Raw genomic sequence first — 22,953 nt, 5'->3', positions numbered from 1 at the left:
TTATAAGTAACAGATTTCACAATAAATAAATTTTCACAAAGGAATGAATTCCCTCCCCACAAAGAAAACATAAAAGGACAGACTTTTGCCCCCCTGTGTCTATGCTGTCACCTCTTTTTCCTATAAAACCCTCCCTTTTAAAATGCAGCTTTTGCCTATTTATGTCTATGCAAATGCCTTTTTCCTGAATGAAACTTCTGTGTGCCCCTGAACATGAAATTCTGCTCAAATCTTTCTCAGCAAGATCACAAGTACCCCACTCACTGTACCCTATCAACCAACTAAGTGCCCTTCAAAAGATGAATGGATCAAGAAGTTGTGGAAAATAAACTCAATGGAATACTATATAGCTGTTTTAAAAAGATGCTTTAGTGTCTTTTTGAATAAAATGGATGGAACTCAAGGTGATTATGTTTCACAAAGAAAGTAAAAGTGAAAAAAGTAAAAAAAAAAAGTGAAAGGTAATAGATGAGTTCACTCAGCTGTAGAATATAAATAATCAAAAAAAACATACATAGGCAAAATACATCAGGAATAAATCTTGGCTTTAATGAAAGAAGAGAGAAAAGGGGAGAGAAAAAAAAGGGGAGTGAGGCAGATTGGGTGATTTGATGGAGGGTGAGTGGAATATGTGCATATATGGAGGAACAAAAATGTAACTCAAAATTCAAGTAATTTTTAAAAAATAAAGAATATTTATTCTCATATTGTCTAGTTCAACATCTCAATGAACAATTGTATTAAGTATAAATAATAGTTAATCACTAAAACCAAGACAGCCAAAAGAAATAAACTGCTGAGAATACAAGCATTGATGAAGAAAACAGACACAGAGAATGGTAAACTCCACGAGACTTGTCCCCTTTGCATGATATTTCTCAGCCCTTTTTGGTTTGCTCCCTGTAAGGATGAGAATCTCAGTCATCTCCCTAAAAGAAACATTTGGAGAGCTGGCATTAAAAAAAGAAATGATGGGTCCAAAACTATACCATCCAGGCCCCAACTACTTAATACATAACTATTCACAGTTTTAGTTGCTCTCCAAAGTGGAAAATTAAAGGAATCAGTCAGGAGTTTCTGGATCAGGAAACAGGTCTAAAACCCCTCTCCTTTCCCTAAGGGAAGAAGATTTTGCCTGAAATAATTTTTCATTCAATTGCTAATAACCTTGTCTCACGTTCTTTATTAAAAAAACTTAGTTTGTATAAATCTCTTGCAGAGCCTTTCTACTTCCTAGACGGAACGTTACCTGATTCATGAATCATTCAATAAAGTCAATTATATCTCTATTGGTAAACTCTAAGTGGATATGTTATCTTATAACTTATTTAACATATAGTATATCTACTATGGTATAGATATGATCTATTTTGTATATTGTGTATATATCCGGGAATAAGAAAGATATGATCTCTGCCCTCTTGGAGCCTATAGTCTAGCAGAAATAAAGATTTAAACCAATAATTTCAAAGCTGATGACTATGACAAAAGAAAAAACATAACCTCTTTAGAAAACCATCAATATTTACAGAACAAAACAGGAAATCAAGAGCTACCTGGATGCTTGGAAGCTCATTTTTATCTGTGCATATTGATTTGGTACTAGGAATTAACACATCTGGAAATATCATAGAAAAACAAAGGTGTCAGTGCAATAAATTGAAAAATGGAAAAAACAGTAGTTTTTCCATAGTTTAAAGATAGAATTTAAAATATAAGCCTTTGCAGGGCCTCCCAGGTGGCACAGCGGTTGAGCTCTGGGTTGCGAAGCTGCCCGCAGCCTCTGCGGCACCAGTTCGATCCCCAGCTGCTCCCCAGCCACCGGAGGAGGATCCCACATGGCGCGCAGACCTCTCCTGCCGCCCGCTGCTCCCCTCAGCAGTGTACTTCGGTCCTTCTGCCTGCTCTGCCTCCCGCTCTGGCTCTGGTGAATTCTCTCACCCTCCTGTGCTTCTGACTGTACCCAGTGCATGTATAAACAAACAAAACAAACAAATAAAGAAAGAAAGAAAGAAAAACATGCCTCTATTAAAAAAAAAAAAATTAAAAAAAATAAAAAAAATAAAAAAAAATATAAGCCTTTGCAGACAAAACTGAACACGACTGTTTTAAAATAAATATCCATAAGGCAATTTTGAAGCATAGAGTTGGTTAAAATAATGTTAAGATTTTCCTTAAATAATTAAACATTTAAGTGAGTTGATAAGCCAGATCTTTAATTTTCATGGATTTTGGTCATTAGAGAGGTATGTTTTACATTAGAATATATTTTTTGAAATAAATCTTAATTGCTATAATTAAAAAACTATATGACTATATTGTTTTTCTTTTGTATTTCAGAAAGATCTATAGGGACTCAGATTCATCATTTTGTAATTTAAAACCAATCACCAGGGCCTCCCTGGTGCCACGAGGGGAGGGGTTAAGTGCAGCACTGTGAAGCAATCCACAGCCTCCGCAGCACTAGTTCGATCCCTGGCCAGCCAGGGAGAAACCCACATGGCAAAGCAGACCTCTCCTGTCTTGCCCGCTGCTCCCCTCAGCAGCGTATTTCGGACAGTCTGCCTGTTCTGTTCCCCACTCTGTTTCTGGTGAATCCTCTCACCACCCCCACAACTCTGGTCTGTACCCCAGTTCTTGTGTGCATAAATGAATAAATCTTTCAAAAATAAATAAATAATAAAATAAAACCAATCAGCGTTTAAGGATTTACAGGTGGAACAACAAACGATTAAACATTTAAGGATATGATAGTACTGTAGTAAGATTTTCTATAAATAATTTTAGTGCTTTGGTTTCATGTTCTTTCCTCTCAGTTACTGAGGTCAAGTGTCACTAGAAAATGTTATGTACATTAATATATTTTGAGAGAGAAAAAGAGACCACATTCAAATAACGTTTATTAGAGTATATTATTATAATTGTCCTTTTTTTACTGTTATTGCTATTAATCTCTTACTGTGCATAATGTATAAATTAATTTGTTATATTGAGTATATGGAAAAATAGCATGTATAGAGTTCAGTACTAGCCATGGATTCAGGCATGAACTGGGGTGCTGGAATGTATCTGCCTCAGATAGAGTAGAGGGACTAAAGCAAGGTTTACTTTACATTATCTGACTCTTAGCATTTATCTCAGGACAGTATACTTGGTTGGAAATCAAAATATGTTACATGACGATGGTAAAATATTTATATATCTTTAAGTATCATTAGTACTTCTTAGATAATGTAATTTTGGAAACAAATTAGCTATACTTTTGTAACAATTACTCTTTCAGTTAAATTCCAAAAGATAATCGAATATAACCGAAAGAGTAGTTGTTGTACATATATATTATACTGATACATATTCAGATTCACTATATAAGATTTTCAACTTGTTCCTTTTTGCTGTTCACAGTTTCTGTTTTTCAGTCATGATTCTTCTAATCCATATGCAGGGCAAATTGCAGTATCAATTAGGACAAAATTGATTATAATTACAGTTTTAATTTTTTCTGATTATTCTAAAAACTATATATTATATAGAAGAAACTTTAGCAATAAGGCCATTTTTTCCATTATAGATTTATAACCTGTATATAATATAGAATAGGGAACGGTGAATTTGACTGGGTTATAATAAGGAAAACATTACTGAAGATGTATTAATTTAAAATGAAATTATATTGTTAGGAAGGAAAAATAAAGTATGAAATAGAATTTATGTATGTATGGATGTATGCATGTATGTATGCATGTATGTATGTTCTTTGCTGTACTCAAATAAGGATTATAGGGCCATTTCAAATAGGAGGATTTCCTGTTTTATTCAACTTAAGGTCATTTTATATACACACTTTGTGTTTCTTTTTCCTTTCTTTGTGTTGACTTGATTACACAGGCAAGGTCAACAGTCTTCCTATAGTGTTCTGCTGCCACCCATTTATTTTAAAGAACCAATCTTTTGTGTTAAAATCCTTCCTATACCAGTTGTAAGACATTATCCTGCCTTTCTTCTTGTATCTTGTTGTAAGTATGCATCTAAATAACAGTGGGTCTGTTTCCTCCAACACTTCTCTAAGTTAGCAGATGGTGACTGATACAGTATTACATTTTACTTCCAAAATACATGTGTAATCCTTGCATTATTAAATAGTTGATTCAACTATGGAAAGTATTTTCTGACTTAAGTTCAAATAATTTATTGTATTATGTGGGTAAGTAAAAGCTATTTTGTATTTGATAGTATTTTTCATTAAGTTGTGAAATGCTGCAGAACATGAGGGATTCCTGTTAAAATTTTGCATAGAGTAGAACAATTTACATGTGAAACATAAAACTAAAATTAAGGGCCTCCCTGGTGGCACAAGGGGTTAAGCACCGCACTATATGCAATCTGAAGCCTCTGCAGCATAAGTTCAATCCCTGGCCAGCCAGGGAGCTACACACATGGTGAAGCAGACCCCTCCTGTCTCACCCACTGCTCCCCTCAGCAGTTTTTTTGGTCTGTCTGCCTGTTCTGCTCCCCACTCTCTCTCTGGTGAATCTTCTCATCACCCACATCTCTGGCCTGTACCCCAGCTCTTGTATGCATAAATAAATAAATCTTTAAAATAAAAAAAACAAACTAAAATTAAGTTTTAACAAAAGAACCCATTCCAGAAATAAGTATGATAACCAAGAAACACACCAAGTAACCATTAAGTATTATTTACCCTGTGTTGTATAAGCATTGTGTAAGGTAATTATTTAATTATTTGTGTTCTAAAGAAAGATCTTTGCATAAATTATGTCCCATCTTCTCCTTGAGTCTAAATATCTTGAGATAAACAATGTTGCTCAGAATCTTTTATGTTCTTACAGTATTTAGCACACTATGTAATTGCTAAGAATACATGAATTGATTGACCTGATGGTATACCGTGAGATATCCCATAGAGCACATATACCAGGTTTCAAGGAAAAGCTGCTTTATAAGTTTTTTTTTTTGTTTCCATTAAGGCATATCTCTTCTGGAATTATGCTAAGCAAAATAAGACAGAAGGAACAAAAAATAAATGTCAAATGAGTTCACTTATATGTGGAATATAAAAAAAAAATAAGTAAAGAGTCAGGAAAAAAGACAAAAGTTGCAAGCTAACCTAAGATCTGAGGCATACAGCAAGGGAGAAGGAGGGAGAGGGTCAAAGCAGGGGAGGGAAGAGCATAGGGACGGGGGAGATGGACCACATGTGTTATGGTGGTGGGAGAACTACAGGGAACAATTAAATAATGTTCAAAAATTTAAAATGATGTAATAAAATTAATTAATTAAATTCTAAATAGTATATATCCTCTGGTTCTGGTCAGAAGTGAGGGAATTGTGAAGTTATATGTCTCCAGGATATACGCTATAACCTATAATCACCAACACTGATCATTTACCAATGACAGAATTATAGAATGAAGGACAAATGTAGGAATGACAATGGATGGATTGCAAAATATAATTCTTAGATAAATATCTGTAGAAAGAACCAACAAATGAAAATATTTATTAAAACCCAGCTTATATTTATTAACTACAGATTGTTTTTCCAAAATCAGATTTTTAGTTAGCACTGCAGGATACATAGACTTCTTCTCCCAGCATTGGCATCAGGGTTCTAGTGGTCAGGCCACCAATTTGGGGTGTGGAGTTATTGTGGTGGACACCACTTTAGTCTTTCCCAAGTAGCCAGCTAATCAGTTTGCTCTGCTCTGCTCCATCACCACTTCCCAAAGATGCATCCTAACTTATCTCCATATTTGCATAGTGAAGGATGCAGATCCTGATTTACTTGCTTAAGGAATATTACAAAAATCACAGCATTATTAAATTTTATTTTTATTATTACAGTGGTCTTGACCTGGAAATAAGAAAATATGTCTATAAAGAATATATGGGGGCCTCCCTGGTAGCACGAGGAATTAAGGAGCAGCACTATGAAGCTATCCACAGCCACTGCAGCACAAATTCAATCCCTGGCCAGGGAGGTAACACAAATGGCACAGCACACCTCGCCTGTCTCAACTGCTGTTCTCTTCAGCAGTGTATTTCAGTAGATCTGCCTCTTCTGCTCCCCACTTTGTCTCTGGTGAATCTTAACACACACACCCCCACCCCACACCTCTGGCCTGCACCCTAGCTCTTGTATTCATAAATAAATAAATCTTGAAAAAGAAATAAAAAAGAATACATGGAGGGCCTCCATGGTGGCCTAGGGGTTAAGTCTCAGTGCTAACCACTACAGTCTAGCTCTGATCCCTGGCTAGGGAGCTAACCCACTTATAACACAGCAAACCTCTCCTCTCTAGCCCACTGCTTCCCAAAGCAGTGTATTTTAGTAAATTTTACTGTTCTTCTCTCTACTCTGTCTCTGGTGAATCCTCTCACACCCCAAACCTTTGGCCTACACTCCAGTTCTTCTACACACACACACACAAAAAAGAATACATGGAATGAGGACTCATAACAAGGGCCATAGCAATGTCATGCAAAATAATTTTTCAATCCTCCAGGAGGGATATGAAAAATAAATTATGTTTTTACTGGATTACTTAAATGATAGCAGACCTGAAGACTCTTAATTGATAGTTGAAAACATTCTGTCACTTTTGGTCTCTAGAATCTTTTGAATGGAATATAACAACGAGAAATGAAGTCATGGAGAACTATAGACATCTGGGTCCTGAATATGTTGGGTAGAACCTTGAGTACTCAGTCCTCTACCAATATCATACATGTTTCTTACCATAGCCTACTACCCTACCATTTAACATTTGAGTAAATTATCTCCCTCAATAAAGTAATTAGCTTTAACCATAAAAAATCAAAAAAATCAGATTTTATATCATTTCTCTATGTAAGTCATTCGATGACAAATCTCTTCAAGGTCAAGTCTAAAACCATAACAATAAGTATTAGTGTATCTCAAGGTTCTGACCTTGGCATTTTCCCCTCACTTCTCTTTATTTTCCTGCATAATTACATCTGCTTCTATGATTTTGGCTAAATCCCATCCATATCTCCTAGCCACACTTAGATTTTGAGAACCCAACACTATAAATCTGATGACAGCTAGTATAATCATTTATAAGTTAAATGCCCTTGTCTATAATTAACCTCATGATCTTACTTTAAAACATACTATCCTTAATTTAATTTATTCTACTATCACTTAAGTACCGTCAAGACTATGGTATAGTGAAAAAACAACCAAAATATCTCAGTACTTTGCAAAATTACAAGGGTTTGATTCATCATCACACAAATCTGTCTGACTTGGTTGGGGATTTTACTTAGTCATATATTTTACTCAAGGATATAGGTTGTTGGAGCAGACTTTATTACATTTCTGGGTGTTATGCAAAGAGAAGGAGAAAGAACAGAAAATCACATTTTAATTTCAAAGCTTCCTCTTGAAATGAACATGACACTTCTTGAATTTCATCAGATAAAGCAAATCATGTGACCACACTTTCCCACAAATTGCAGCTCCCATGTTTTTGGAGAAAGATTATAAACACTATGATGTAAAGCACTAATAACAAATATAACCACCACTTGCCTAAGTCATAAACTAACTAATTTTTGCACTTCTTTAATAGGTATTGTCCATATCTCCATACCTTATTAGTTCCAGTCTCTAACTATTTCTCATGTCTGATTCTTCATTTCTAACCCAACAACTATCTTACTGCTACTCAGATATGATCATCCTTTCCTTGAACTTAGTAATAAAGCACCAATTTTATTACCCTCCAACTTCAGATTCCGCACACTAATCCATCCCTATATTGTGAATAGAGGATTTCTTAAAATGAGGATCTAATTTCATCTGTCTTATTCTTAACATTTTTCAATACCATGGTTTTAATTCAACCCAAGCTTCCTAACTTGGAATACAACATGCTTCATTGTCAGATCCTGATCTACTCTCCTCACAGCTCTCTTTTCTGACATGATTTTCATGCTCCTGACAAAATGCACTACTTGTTATTCTCCCTAAGCATATCATCCTTTTTAATATTGTCAATTGTTGTACATACACTCACTTTTCTAAAATGCTCCTGTTCTATAACCTCTATCTTCCAAGATTAATTTAAAAAATAAGCCCCTTATCGTGACTTTCTTGGTTCTTCTTTTCAAATGGCAGAATTAATTTTCTAAGCCTCTGCTTTCATGTACTTGAGCACTTAATGCACAGACCTATTAATCTATTTCTCAAGTTGTATTCAACTATGTGTGTGCTTGCTAGGTCCTTCAAGGCCACGATTACATCTTCACTGTGTATGGGCTAGGATAAACACTCAATAAATGTTCATGGAATTTAAGTAAATATTTTTATTTTTCTACTTTTGGAGTCATTTTACCAAGTATTATCTTAAAATGTTTACAAAATTTATCCTGGGCTAAAAATGAAAGGGATGGATATTATATTCCATTTTTCAACAGTTTCATTTGAACAATCATCCAAATTACTCTTCAGCAATGGGTTTAAGTAACATTGTTTAAGAAATGCCATAATATAGGTAACATTCATAAACTGCATATTAAACTTCTCATTTATAAAACTAATTGGCCTAGTTATGTAACCAAAAATACAAAATTTAATATTAACTTAATTATTTGATTTGATTTACTGGCACTTAAAGACTATCACTAATGGTTGGTTTTTAGCTGGTGATCCAATGCCATCTAAACAAAAAAAGATGCACCTTTTTATTTTCCTAAGTTATTCATACCATAAAAAATAGCTACAATCAACATTGTTTACATAGTTAAGAACAGAAAAATAGGGCCTCCCCGGTGGCGCAGCGGTTGGGCCCTGGGTTGCGAAGCTGCCCGCAGCCTCGGTTCGATCCCCGGCTGTTCCCCAGCCACCGGAGGAGGGTCCCACATGGCGGGCAGACCTCTCCTGCCGCCCGCTGCTCCCCTCAGCAGTGTACCTCAGTCCTTTTGCCTGCTCTACTCCCCGCTCTGGCTCTGGTGAATTCTCTCACCCTCCCGTGCTTCTCACTGTACCCCATGCTTGTATAAATAAAAAAAATAAATCTTTAAAAAAATTTAAAAAAAAAGAATAGAAAAATAGATATTAGAAAGTGTAGTAGAAATGAAATTTCATAGTAAAGTTGTCTCAGAATTGTTGGAAAATTCAGAGCCTACACTATATCCAGTTAAAAGAGAGGACCAAAGTATGCTTTGTCCTAAGGTATCAACCTTAGGAATTACTAAAATTTTATACATTTGTCCGGTGCCAAGATGTTAATGGAAAGGACTTTATGATAATAATAAAGTGGAAAAAAGACATAATATGTCTTCATAAAAATTTTTTTTCAGTTAAGCAAAAGAGGAAAAAAAAAAACATAAGTAATTTCCCCTGGATACAATAAGGGTATAGAAACAAAAACTATTGCTGTATATCTACATTAAGTGTACTGATCCTTTCAACACCCACAGGAATCTAATGATGTTATTCCATATTACAGGTGAGGAAAATCACTGAGGAAAAATAATTTGTCTGATATATCATAACAAGTCAATAAAAATAATACCACATATAGGCATATCTTCTTATGACCTTGCTCAATGCTGTCCTAACTTTCCAGAAGGACTAGTGATGCATTATTAGCAACAATTATTATTCACAAAAAGAGACCCTATGACTCACATGCTACATGCTGCCTTCATTCAAGGAATTTAAATTTAATGAGAATGGCTTAATTAAATATTTGTATAGGGCTTCCCCTGGTGGCACTGCGGTTGAATGCTGGGCTGTGAGGCTGCCCGCAGCCTCTGCAGTGCCGGTGGTTCGTTCCCTGGCCGCCGGCAAGGGTTCCACCAAAAAAAAAAAAAAAAATGATTTAAAAAAATGATTTAAAAAATAATTTACCAGCAATGATTTACTAATGGTTATTCCATGCATTTTTATAATTTCCTCTGAAAACAGATATTGCATGGCTATAAATTAGGCAAGGCTGTATGGCAAGGAATGCTCTATATGGTGACTGATAATGAGTAAAAAAAAAAAAAAAAGCCCAGTCAAACACTAGTGCCCTTGAAATTCTAACATTTATTAATAATTTTGTTTCTATTAGATATTTCCTTTTTACTTATTTCCCAATTCCAAATGCTTATGTTTAGACCATGGGACATTTCAATTTTTGATGATAATAACTCCCTATAAGAGACAGAATGAAAGTAGTATCTACCCAGAAAGTGGTTTTGATAAGTGTTTATGGGAACATAAATGGGTTGACTTAAAAAATGTGTCCTTATTTATGCTTCTTATCTTGCTCACCTACATAATCACAAGTGATTAAGAAAGAAAATGAGTTGTGTTCCAACATATCTAGCCTACTTTCATCAAACTGGATTTGTATATATGGCTAGTAGTTCAGGTCAATATTGTTATATCTGCATGAGGCAAACCATTAAGAGAAATCCTAGGTATTGTGGCTTAATTACCTAAAAAAAAGAAAAAGAAAAACACATCAAAATGAAAACCCACTTACACAAACATACACAAAAAATACTTTTAAAGTCATGCTGCAGAAGCAAGACAGATTCACATCCCAATTTTGTTTTGGATGTCGAACCTTATACTTCACAAACACCAAGAGGATATGAAAGGTTTATTGCTCACATAATGATGTTTTCTGGGGAGAACAGGGTAAGTTCAAACAAGTCTGAAAACTATTTGAGAGAGCAAGGGGTTTTATTGTTGCTAGAGAGTGTGATCATCCCTGCATGTGACTTGAATTTCCCAAAAGTGGCAATAAGAGAGTACCTGGGCTTACCCTGATATAAGACAAAAGGGTACGATTTAAAAGCTGTTGATAGTCAAACATCAAAACATGCAGTCAGATTCTTTATTACAGATACATTTTCCACTTTATTCTACATTGACACATTTAAAGCAACTTGCTCTTCAGCAGGCTTATTATAGGCTTAGAATGATTATATTTTAGAATAACAACCAGAGTTTTGCCTCATTAAAATTGGCTACTAAAAGTATTATAATCATCCTTTGACATGAGCAATTAATGAAGAAAATTACATATAAGACATGTCCATCTTGGTCCTATGTAAGAAAAAGTATATAAAAAAATTACAAAAGTAAATTTGTTTCATGATGCATAACAAATTACTCTGTGACTCTAAGAGCAGTGAGCACCACTGCTGATGATGTACCTTTACTTTTCCTGATCTTGAATCATTGTGCTTAATTGTAAGCATATTAACATTTAAGCATTTATACTTATTAGCAATTTTCTTACAGATATAATTACACTTAATTACAATATTGCTCCATGTGGTTTCAGCAATTATAAGTTTAATTTAAGATCTAATGTGAAACACTTCAACATGACTGCTGAAAGGACTTCTCAGCAGGTCTAACACTCTATATCTACCCCCCCCCCCATTAACTGTGCTACTGGAATGTTACTGAAAGAAAAGGAATACACACAAATGTGTTAATTCTCTTTTGAAATTCTATGTACAAATGTATTACATATATATTTTTCCTCTTTGTTGAAGGGTTACATTCTTCATATTTTTTTTAATTTTTGAGGAAGAAATCATAGCAAGGTGTTTAAGTCAATTTGATGAAATTAAATTCCATATAGTCATTTTTTTCAAGTGATAGTGATTACCATATTGATGGTGTTAAATTGGGCAATGTAAAGGCAGGAAGGACCAGTGCAGGTTTTCTGATCCCATGCAGACCGGGTAAAGGAGGAGTCAGAGTCCTCAGTAGTTTTGCAGGTTTTTTATTTGGGGTTCACCAGGCATATGGCAGGCAGGGGTGCTGGCTGGGGGGCTGGGAGGTTGGCAGGCCTCCCAGCCCCCAGCAAGTCTTCACTCTATCTGGACTCTCTGGCGTTCGTTCTGCTGCTTCTGGGCTTCTGCTTTGGCTTCTACTGCTGCTACTGCGGCTGCTGCTACTGGTGCTGCTGGCGTTCCCCCGTGATGCCGCCCTTAAAAAGCACAGTCTTAGCTCAGCTGAATCTACCTATGCCCACACCCTATTCCAGGTGCCCGCCATCAGGCATGCATTCAGGACAAGGATCCATCATCTATCCTGATGGCGGAAGGGCAGAAAAGCCTGACATTTTCTTTACCCTACAGGCAAGTAGTATTTTTATATTGTCACCATGTTAATTGCCATTCTAAACCAATGTTATTGTAAATCCAACAGTTGATGTACTTAAATTAAAATAAATGACATTATAGATCTGGGAAAAGTCTAGTGAATTTTATAGACACCACAATTATGTGACATTATACCTTACTATTTCCAAAAATAGCTTATTGAACATGAGAGAAAACAATGTAAATAAATTTCTGGGTGCATGATATGTGTTTATAACTTTGGAAAATACCATTATCTTACATTTCAAAGAGAAATATGAATACATGAATTATTTTTAAAACATTTTTTTAGGTACAAATGAAGTATAAAAGTACAAGATACATTAATTAAGAAAGTATGCCCTTAGCCTAGAAATTGCACTAGATATAAGTCATTTAAGTCAGCTAACTTGGTGAAATCTCACATAACAGATACATAAAGACTGACCCCAACACAGCCAGCTCTCTACCATTTTATGTATTTCCAGAGATACGGTACTTAAAATATTTTGAGAAAAAGCTTTGAAGTTTCTATGCCAGAATAGCTATTACATGTTTTGTTAATAAGTAGTCCATTGTTTATTAGAAGAATTGGTTCACATAATGAATAATTTTATGAGCACTGAACGTAAAATGATGATGAAACTTAGCAGTTATAGATGCAGACTGACTTTTATTTTTATTTTTATTCTTTTGGCATAAACCTCCTATTTATAGAGAATCATAGTTACCACAATTTTCAAGAACAATAGTTACATAATGGAGCTATTTAAAATATTGATGAAAATACTTTCTTACTATTAAGGTTACTTTTGCTAGTTCTCATAGAATATGCTATAAAGTTTCTGACTTTATGGCATTCTGAGGCTTTCTAAATGTTTCTAAGATCACTCTATCAATTTTTCTTTCTGTGATGGATGATGCCATTTCTATGAAAATATGCATGGATTATCAGTATTGTACTTATTTTATGATCTATGATTAATTAAGTCATGTAATTCTGACACTTCCTGATTTGCCAGAGAAATGAAACTCCTCAGAATATAAAATAAGAAAAAGTAGGACACTAAATTAAATTACTAAAAAAAATTTACCTCCAAAGGATTTAGGTTTGCTCAGAGAAACGCAATTGTCCTTTGTAATTTTCAAAGTAATTTTACACTTATTATATTATTTGATGCTCATTAAATTTCAGTGGAGTAGATACCTGCCATCATTATAAAATTTTGCCAATGAGAAAATTGAACCTTAGAGGGGTTAAGTATCTTTTGAACACATGAATTTAAATATTCATCCTTGCAACAGATCTTCATTGAAAACCAACATATGTTTGGCATGCTCTGATCACTGAGGATATAGTCATAAACAAACAAAAAGTCCCTGATGTAGTATAGTTTGTATTTTAAGTATGAAAGAGAAGCAGAAACCAAATGGATAAATAAACATGCAGAGTCAAGTGAAATTAAAGAAAGTGAAGAAAAAGGAGTATGTGAAAAGAATATTGTATGATATGATGGATAGTGTTATTTTAGATATGATGGGTAAGGAGAGTCTCATTCAAAGTGGCATTTTCAGAAAGCATTTAGTAACGGATGCTTTAAGCCAAGAGAACATTTGGGAGAAGAGTAATCTGGCAAAAACAAAACAAAATAGAAGAGTAAAAGGTCTTGAATTTGGAGCATGTTTAACTAATATAGGTGGATTGTGAAGGTCCTAATAGGCTGTAGAATATATCTAGATTTTATTGTGAGAAATATGGGAAGCCATTAGAGAAATTTTAACAGTAAAATGTATGGGTCTGCTAACCCTAACTGGCCTGTTCAGCCCTATTTTTGTTACCTAGAGTTCTGTATTCCTATAAAACTTCAGAACTGCCCAGTAAATCAGTTAGAGGAGCCCAACCCCACAAGTTGCCTTTCAAATCAACGAAGAGCTGCAAGCTTGATCACCCTAGGAAGGGTATGCATCACTAGGTATGAACAGGAATGCCTGGGGGACTTTGACTGATGTATGACAAGGAACCCCAGAAGCTGATCAGTGGAAAGCTTTGTTGATGAATTTGAAAACATGGCTGGGGATTAGGGCTTAATCTCAATTATAATACTGAGTCATCAAGCCAATGAGAAGTGCCTGGAAGGCAGACTCACAACCCCTGATACTATAGATGACAGAGCACATTTTCTAGTTTTACCCCCCCCCCCCTTTTCTTTTTGTCCTCCTTGTCAACTGAACTGATGCTCTATGATTATTCTAAGGCCAGGATCTTGCTCTTTCGGCAGCATCCTGCATCCCACAGCTTGCTCCATGTCTTCTGTTTGTCAATGCAGTGTTGTCAATGCAACAAAGATGTTTATCATGTTGATGTAAATTGAGATAACATTCTCAATTACTATTATTCTGACCCAGTGATTCTTCATAATATGCTTTTTTTCCTTTTAAAGTCATGTATTTAAAACTTGTCATTCAGCTTTAGAAAAAATATATATTAGGCAACACTCCCTCTGCCCACCTGTGGCTACGCAGGTGCCTCTTTTCACCAATTCTCTCCTCTGCAGGGCAGCAGCTTCCTGCCTACCCATGACCTGTCAAGGCCACGCGCCTGCAACCATGCAGGACTCTCATAGCAAACCTGTCCCTTCAGGGCAGCACTTCCTGCCCACTTGTGTCTGTGCAAGTGTACTTTACTTTTCTGTCCCTTTTCCTAATAAACCTGTTCTTTAAATATAAAAAAGAAATAATATATATATTAAAATATAGGCGTATCTGATAATTGTATACAAACAAAACATAATCACAATAAAATTTAAAACATTTTCATCATTTCTTTAAATCTAAAATTCATAGGCATATGCAAATTAGGTTATGGGATTCTAAAATAATTTGATAAGTGGGTATATTTTTACTCTTAACAAGTGGGTATGAATCTTTCAAGATTTATTTCTAATAAGTCCATTCTTTTACATCTGATGCCATAAAATACAGGCCATCATAAAAGTCAAATACCATAATAGCATGTCTTTATAAAATAATTCTAGACAGAATTAATAACTGATGAAACCAATTATAGGGTCAACATATCCTTTAAGTTATTTTGAAAAATAAATATTTCTTAGATGCAAGTTAGCTAAAATTCAACTATTACTTTAAAGAATATGTATCTACATAATTATTGTATTTAATCAACAAAATATGAATAATTTGACAGTACCTAAAATTTCACATTATACATTTAATTACTAAAGCTTCAAATATTTAGACATGGGAGTTTATTCTTTGACGGAATCCAAAAATTCACAAATTCTGTATGTACATGAGATTTTGGAGGGAAATAACGTAAAAAATGTTTAATATGGATTTATATTAACTTTCATATAAATAAATGTCACTTTTAGTTAACATTTTGAAGTGAAATGGTAAGAAAATATAATTGTACATTTATTAGCAATAATGTGAAAAACTTTTTTTAATAGAAGTGTATAGGAAGATCAAAGAACAGAAAGGACAATTAGAAAAAGAAAACAGTAAAGGAGAACATAGTCTTTAGAGAGAAAGGGAATAAAAATAATTGGGACATACAGAATTCCCCAGAAAACAGATTATCTTCTCTCTACCTCCACTCTCACTTGAAGAATCAGGAAAGTTTTGTTAACTATGAACTACAGGTTTGCATGAGCTGCCTGTGGCAGTGACATGGCTCAGAGTATCTGAATGCAGGAAAGACACAATATTATGTGGCATGAAACAGATTTGATATAACTATTTTTCCTCTCAGCCTTGCACATATATCCCTGTCCACAGCCTTACTTTCGGTAATGAAATTCTCCTTCTTGATTATGAGTGGGTATGGGATAAAGTTTGAGTCAATCATGGTCATAATGATTTTGTACTTAAGTAGGGTCAATCTGAGTCCTTTCCCACAAGCTTTTCTACAATTGGTTGATAGGAAAACTTTTTTTCCTTTGGCTATCGATGTTGAAATTACTTGAGAGCTGCCTTTGCTCTCTTTTACCTGGATAATAATGCTCTCTTTTACCTAGTAGGTAAAAAGCAGTCTATTGTGGACAAATAGAAAGATAAAATTTAAAAAGAAGTGAAGGAACAACAGTATTACAGAGTCCTAGATTCTAGATTCTCAAGTTTCCAACTTCTTCATGTCCTTTTTTCCTTCTCTGATGTGTCAGTGAATGCATATGTAGGCTAGAGGATATTAATTGTGTCAATATTGAACTATTAACAGTCATTAAATGGGGACCACAATTTTACAAGAAAAGATTGAATATTTTGGTATTATAAGATCTAATAAGTAAAAATAAGCTGATAGTTGACAAGTCAGAAGGGACACATGAAAATGGTGAAGTACCATTCTCTTTAAGTTGTCCCTGACATCTCATAGTACATTTATTGTTTGAATATTCAATTTTAGTATTACAAAGCCAGTGCAGGTAAATGAATGTTTAATAACCTACTTATGTTCTATAAAGTTACATTTACAGAACTTGACAATCCTTGCAAAAATATATTGTACACTGCTCATGCTTCTTTCTGCTTAGGACATTTCCTTTTAACGCCAATGTAAAAGGAGATTTTGTTTATGGCCATATGTAAGTCCAAAACCATTCTTCTACACGTTGATTGCAAAAACAAGCGACAATAAATACAAATTATTGCTAAGAATCACTATGAAAGAATCAGCACAGAGACTGGCAACATCTAGCAGAGAAAGAGCGCATGCAGAAACAATGACTGAATAGCTGCACCATTGTTATAATGTCTAGGTCAGCAATCCTGGCTATTACAGCCTTGTGAGAAAGGCAATTAGATCCATATCTGAGATGTGTATGATGCAACAGACACATAAAAAAGCAAAAAACTATCTGAATTTTTTTTAATTGTACAAGTTTTAGAGTATTTTGTAAGAATTGACACTTTATTACTACACCATTCAGTTTACCTCTGAAAGCAGACACAGTATCCTTATTAGTGAAAGCAGACATACTTGCAAAGCAATACTTTCCCAATGAGTTAGAAAAACAAATATTAAAAGCCATGAAAAGGTAATAGATAAAATCGTCACAATAAAGAAGGTATCATTGCAGAAACAAATCCCCAGCATATTATCTATGATTTTCCCTTTTAACACTGATCTAGTCTCTGGCTACAGTGCTTGAAGCCATTTACCCTCTACAGTTGTTCTAATTATATCTATCAAATGTGATGCATGTTTAATTGGATTTTAATAGAACTGTAGCTCCTTGTTTAGCAGCAAGTTTAACAGGAGAGTAATTTATTACTGATTAGGTATGAGCTCTTTAGTTTCTCCTAGTAAATAAGAATTGGAAGTGCTTTGAAAACCAAAATCTAGGTGAAGTTCCTGATTGAAAAACAAATCTATATAAATCAAAGTGGATGATTATATTGATCATGTTTGGAATGGGTTAAAAACAGAAAATAAAATGTTTAATAGCCTTACTTAGGAAAACTGCTGCCTAATATTTCCTACAAGTTAACTCGATACCAGGTTCAATTTTCGTGAAAATACTGAAAACAGGTATACATTCCTATGTGAGATAAGTATAAACCAGTAACAAAGTATTATGTGAAACATGAACAAATCAGGTGAGCAAAAGTTGTAGTAATACGGCCTCAGCAATAATATGTAGTATGGCTTCAGCAATAACATGTGTTTACCATTAATACCACTGACATGCTATCGTTAATAACATATACATGTATATGTACAAAAGAAACAATATTGATATATAAAGGTGTAGAATTTCAAAACAATAATTTCAAAGCAATTGAATGCATTACCATATGAAGTTTTTAATTATGTCCTAGAAATTCTTACATATTATTTTATGAAACTATATTTAATAGATATTTATATCAATGTAGCATAGTGCTTTATGTGGTTCTAGTCTTGTTCAAAATCCCTGCTGGCATACTTACCTATTTCTAGTGAATTGATTTCCATTTTGATAGTGATGACAGAACAATGAGTAGGTGTTAATAGTTACATTGTCAGAAAAGTTCTCTAAATGATTGAGTAGTAATTTAGAAATCTTTGGAAAAACAGTATAGGAAATGAAGGAATATGGCTTCTGCAATGATGTGCATTTACCATTAATATCATTAACATATTAATATCATGGACATGATATCATTGCACCACATATACATATGTGTGAGCATATGTGTACATAATATGCATATACTTGCATACATGCATATATATGTGTGTGTCTTCTTTAACATCTATTAGCAGGTATCATTTTCTTCCTTTCAAAATTCAGGATAATGTAACATAACTAAAATTAATGTCCATTTAGATGAGCTGTTGAAATAAACTAAAAATTTGAATGGATTCACAAGACCATTATATGTGTCTAACTGTTACTAATATATTGCTTCTCATAATATTTGTTCTACAAAATATATAAAGTGACTTTGAGGTTAACTCATTCTTTTTTTTTTTTTTGTGGGACCCTCGCTGGCAGCCAGGGAACAAACCGTCGCTGCAGAGGCTGCGCCTCGCAGCCCAGCGCTCAACTGCTGTGCCACCAGGGGAGGACCGAGGTTACCTCATTCTTAATTATCAAACTTCTCTGCTTAATTGTATGAAGACAGGAAATAACAGCAAATTCAGTCATGGGAATAAAAATAAAAGTAGAGGCAAATTAACAAATACCAGGATACTGTTTCAAACAGTATCAGTTATGATACTCAAGAATACTATATCTAAAACCCCAGATCATAAAGCATCAGGTTCAGTATATGTCTGTTCAGTTAAATTTTGACTAAAAACATGAGAATGTATTCTATATAATAAAGTACCTACAACATTGCTTCTTGAATTTTGCCATGATTTTGAGGCCAGTAAAGCATAAATACCTGACATTTCATTTTGTCTCATGGATTCTAAACGTAGGGCATGGCATGAACTAATTTCTGTAACATCCTGTAATAAGAGTATAAATCAAGGCACTGCATGGTAAGATGCAAAAGGAAACGAATAACCCCTGCCCTTAATTAGGTCAGATACTTCATGTAGAGAAAGAATACATACATAAAACATAACTCTACAAAAGATCATATGAAAATGTCAGTTGAATTTAGATCTACTTTTAAGCTCTGCACGAAACAGATTTCTAGTCAACTTCCATGTTCTTAATCTTTATACTGAAAACTTTTCACTGTGTTCTCTTTTAACTTGAGGTGTTTATGAATTCCCTATATTCCCCAAATCTCCAGTGAAACCTGTCTTTCACTACCTGATTCCCCAAACCATCCAACCCATAAAAGTAAAAGTAACCCAACATATCTGGGTTTCAGACTCTGCCAGTTATGAGTTGTGTGGTTTTGAATATATAGCTCACTAACTGTGAAATTTCCACACCCACAGGATTTTTATTATAATGGTATCTACCTCAAGGTTGTATTAAATGAAGTAAAGTATTCAAGACATTGAGCACACTGTCTGGCTCAAAGTAGAGCCCAGGTGGTGGTGGTGATGGTGCTCTTTTACTTTTGAAATTGTAACTGGAAACAGAACACATCTAATCTGCATTGTAATGAATGACTTTTCTGGGCAGACCTACTGCTGTCCTATTGCTGATAGTCCTTTGAAGCTATCATAGCTAGATAAAATGGATCAGGGCTCATGTTAATTTGATTTTTTGGTGAATGTGTTCTATGGCCAATATTATCATTTAGTATATTGTTATTAATTACTAATATGACAGAATGGACATTGGCCTTTTATTTATTACTTTACTATAATAATTAGTATATGAAACTTGCATAAAAATCAGTAAGATCTAACAATTTAAAAAGTAATACTGTTAATTTTTTGTGTTTTGCTTGGTAATACTTTCTTAGCTATGATACCAAAAACACAGGCAGGCAGCAAAAGCAAAAATAGACAAGTAGGATTACATCAACTAAAATTTTCTGTATAGAAAACAAAACAAAAAAAAATAAACTCAAAAGACAGCTTACAGAATGGCAGAAAATATTTGCAGACAATGTATATTTGCATAATATCCAAAATATCTGAGGAATCCTTAAAATTCAATAGAAGAAAGTTTAAAACTTAAACAAAAGACCTGAATGAACATTTCTCCTTGGAATACATACAAATGGTGAACAGGTACATGAAAAAGTGTGCAGCTCACTAATTGTTAGGAAAATGCATATCAAAACCACAGTGAGCTAGCACCTAATGCACCTGTTTGGATGGCCATTATCCAAAATAATTAAAATAAGATTATTGAGGAGATAGCTACACTTCTTTATTACAGCCATATTCACAATGGTCAAGATAAATGGAAAAAGAGGAAGAAACGAAAATGTGGCATATGCACATAAAGGATTTTTTATCAGTCTTAAGATAATAGGAAATCCTCAAAATGAAACATTAAGGACAAACCTTAAAGACATTATGCTAAGTAAAATAAGTTAGTCACAGAGAGACAAATGATGATTCTACATACATGCAGCTCCCAAAATAGACAAACTTGTAGAAGCAGGGAATAGAGTGATGGTTACCAAGGATTGGAGAGATATGTTAATAGGGAATTGTTCAATGGGTATTTATTTTTAGTTACACAAGATTACTGAATTCTATAGATCAGATATACAGCATATTGACTATAGTTAACAATGCAGAACTTAATAATTTTATTTAAGAGTGTAGAGCTCATGCTATGTGTTTTTAACATACATATTACAAAGAGGTATGAGAAAACTTTTGAAGGTAATGATTTTTTATTACCTTGATTATAGGGGTGATTTAATCTATCTAAATGTACATTAAATTTGTGCAATTTTTTATATCAGTTAGGTAGCTGTCCATAAGGTTAATTTAAAAATAAATATAATTAGGTATTTGAATGTAGGGAATGTGAAAGAGGGTATGCTCTAAAGCCAAATAACTTGAGTTCAAATTTAGTACCCACCACTTTATTAGCCATATAATCTTGGGTAAGGTAGTTAACTTTTCTTAACCTCAGTTTATTAATTTAAAAAATGGAAATGTTGATAGTATATCTTCCAATACCATTATTGTGTGATTTATGTGAACTTCTGTTCATTCAACACTAATCATAGTGTTGGGCCATTTTCAGTCCTCAACAAAGCTTTTTCTAGTATTATTTACTGTAACATAAATGCATTCTGCATGATGAGTACTGTGCAGCATAATGGACAGGAGCGGGACAAAGGGAATGTGAAATAGAAGGTATAAGTCTGTACAGGCAGTTGACTGGGCAAAGGCATGGGGGGTGACATCAGCGTGCCATGTTGAAAGACTGAAATGAGCAAGTCATAGCAGTAGTTTTTAATAAAACTGGTTACACATTAGAACTTTCTGGGATTTTAAATTAATTATTATTATTAATTCAATGCTTGCGACCTAAGTCAGACCAATTGAATAAGAATCTCTGGAGACAGGACTCAGGCAAGTGTTTACTTTTAAATTGGCCACCAGACTATTCTAGTATTTAGGACTAGATTACAGAAATACTTAGAAGGAAAAATAAACAAGACTTAATTGATTGGATCTCATGCATTAGAAAGAGACAGGAATTAAGAGTGACTCCCCCGGTTTTTTTGGTTTATAACACAGGGTCAATAATGTTAACATTTATTGGGATAGGGAATGTAGAAAGAGAGCTGGTTTTCAGTAAGAAAATGGATTCTACTTAAACATATTGAGTTTGAGGATCCTAATACATTGTCATATGGGAGATGTAGGGCAGGCATGTAAATTTGAGATCTGGACCTCAGAAGATACATCAGGTATGTAGGTATGAAACTAGGAAGTTGTATATACATTGATAGCTCCTGATATTATGGGATGAGATAAAATCTACCAAAAAAATATTATAGTGAGAAGACTAAAATTCAATCCCGAGGAATTCCAACATTGAGTATCTTTACACAGCAGAAGGAATGCTAAAAGAAAACTTAGAATGAATGTTGTGGTGGATTCAAAGTCAAGGGAATAGGTTTCAGTAAAGGACTTGTGGTCAAATATTTACTTCTGCTAAGAGATATGCAATACAAGTACTGAATTACATTTTCACTCAGAAAAATTCAAGTTCTATGAATTTCAACTTCTGCTTACCTCATCTGTATGGAAGATTATAAATAGCTGGATGAAAATTAAAAACAATAAAACATAAACCACCAAATTTTCCTTAAGTTTTTGATTTCTCATCTTTTCTCATTTTTTTCCCTTTGAATTAACATTCTCCTCACCTCTTGGTCCTCTAACATTCCAGTCCCCAGTTGTTATTCTTCATTCATTTTTACTAAGAAAGTAGCAGCAACCAAAGACAGCAATTTCATCCTCCCAATTCTTCCTCTCTCACCTATGTACAACAGTACTCAATCAATCTTTTTATTTTTTATGCCTGGTACCATGAAAACAATGTCCCTATTTTGATCTCTTGCCAACCTGGCCAGTTTTAAACAGAATCTTCCTTCATCAGTCAAAATCTAGTCTTCTATAAACCTCCCTCAATCCATAGCACCTTTCACCCCTCTCTGCTGGACTCTCTCCTCTATAATCTTAATCTTTTTCCATGTATCAATATGAAGACAAATCTTCCATCTGAAAATCGTCTTTTTTTTTTTTTTTGCTAGAACTTCCAGCACTATGTTCAAAGGAGTTGTGACAGGGAACATCTTTGCCTTGTTCCTGTTCTTAGTATGAAAGTTTAAATTTTATTTCATTAATTATGAGAGCTGTAGGTTTTTGGAAGATTTTTATGTGAAGTTGAAGAATTTTCCCTAAATTCCTATATT

This window comes from Talpa europaea, assembly GCF_964194135.1.
Source record: "Talpa europaea genome assembly, chromosome: 7".
NCBI lineage: Eukaryota > Metazoa > Chordata > Mammalia > Eulipotyphla > Talpidae > Talpa > Talpa europaea.
This window is presented reverse-complemented; position numbering follows the sequence as displayed.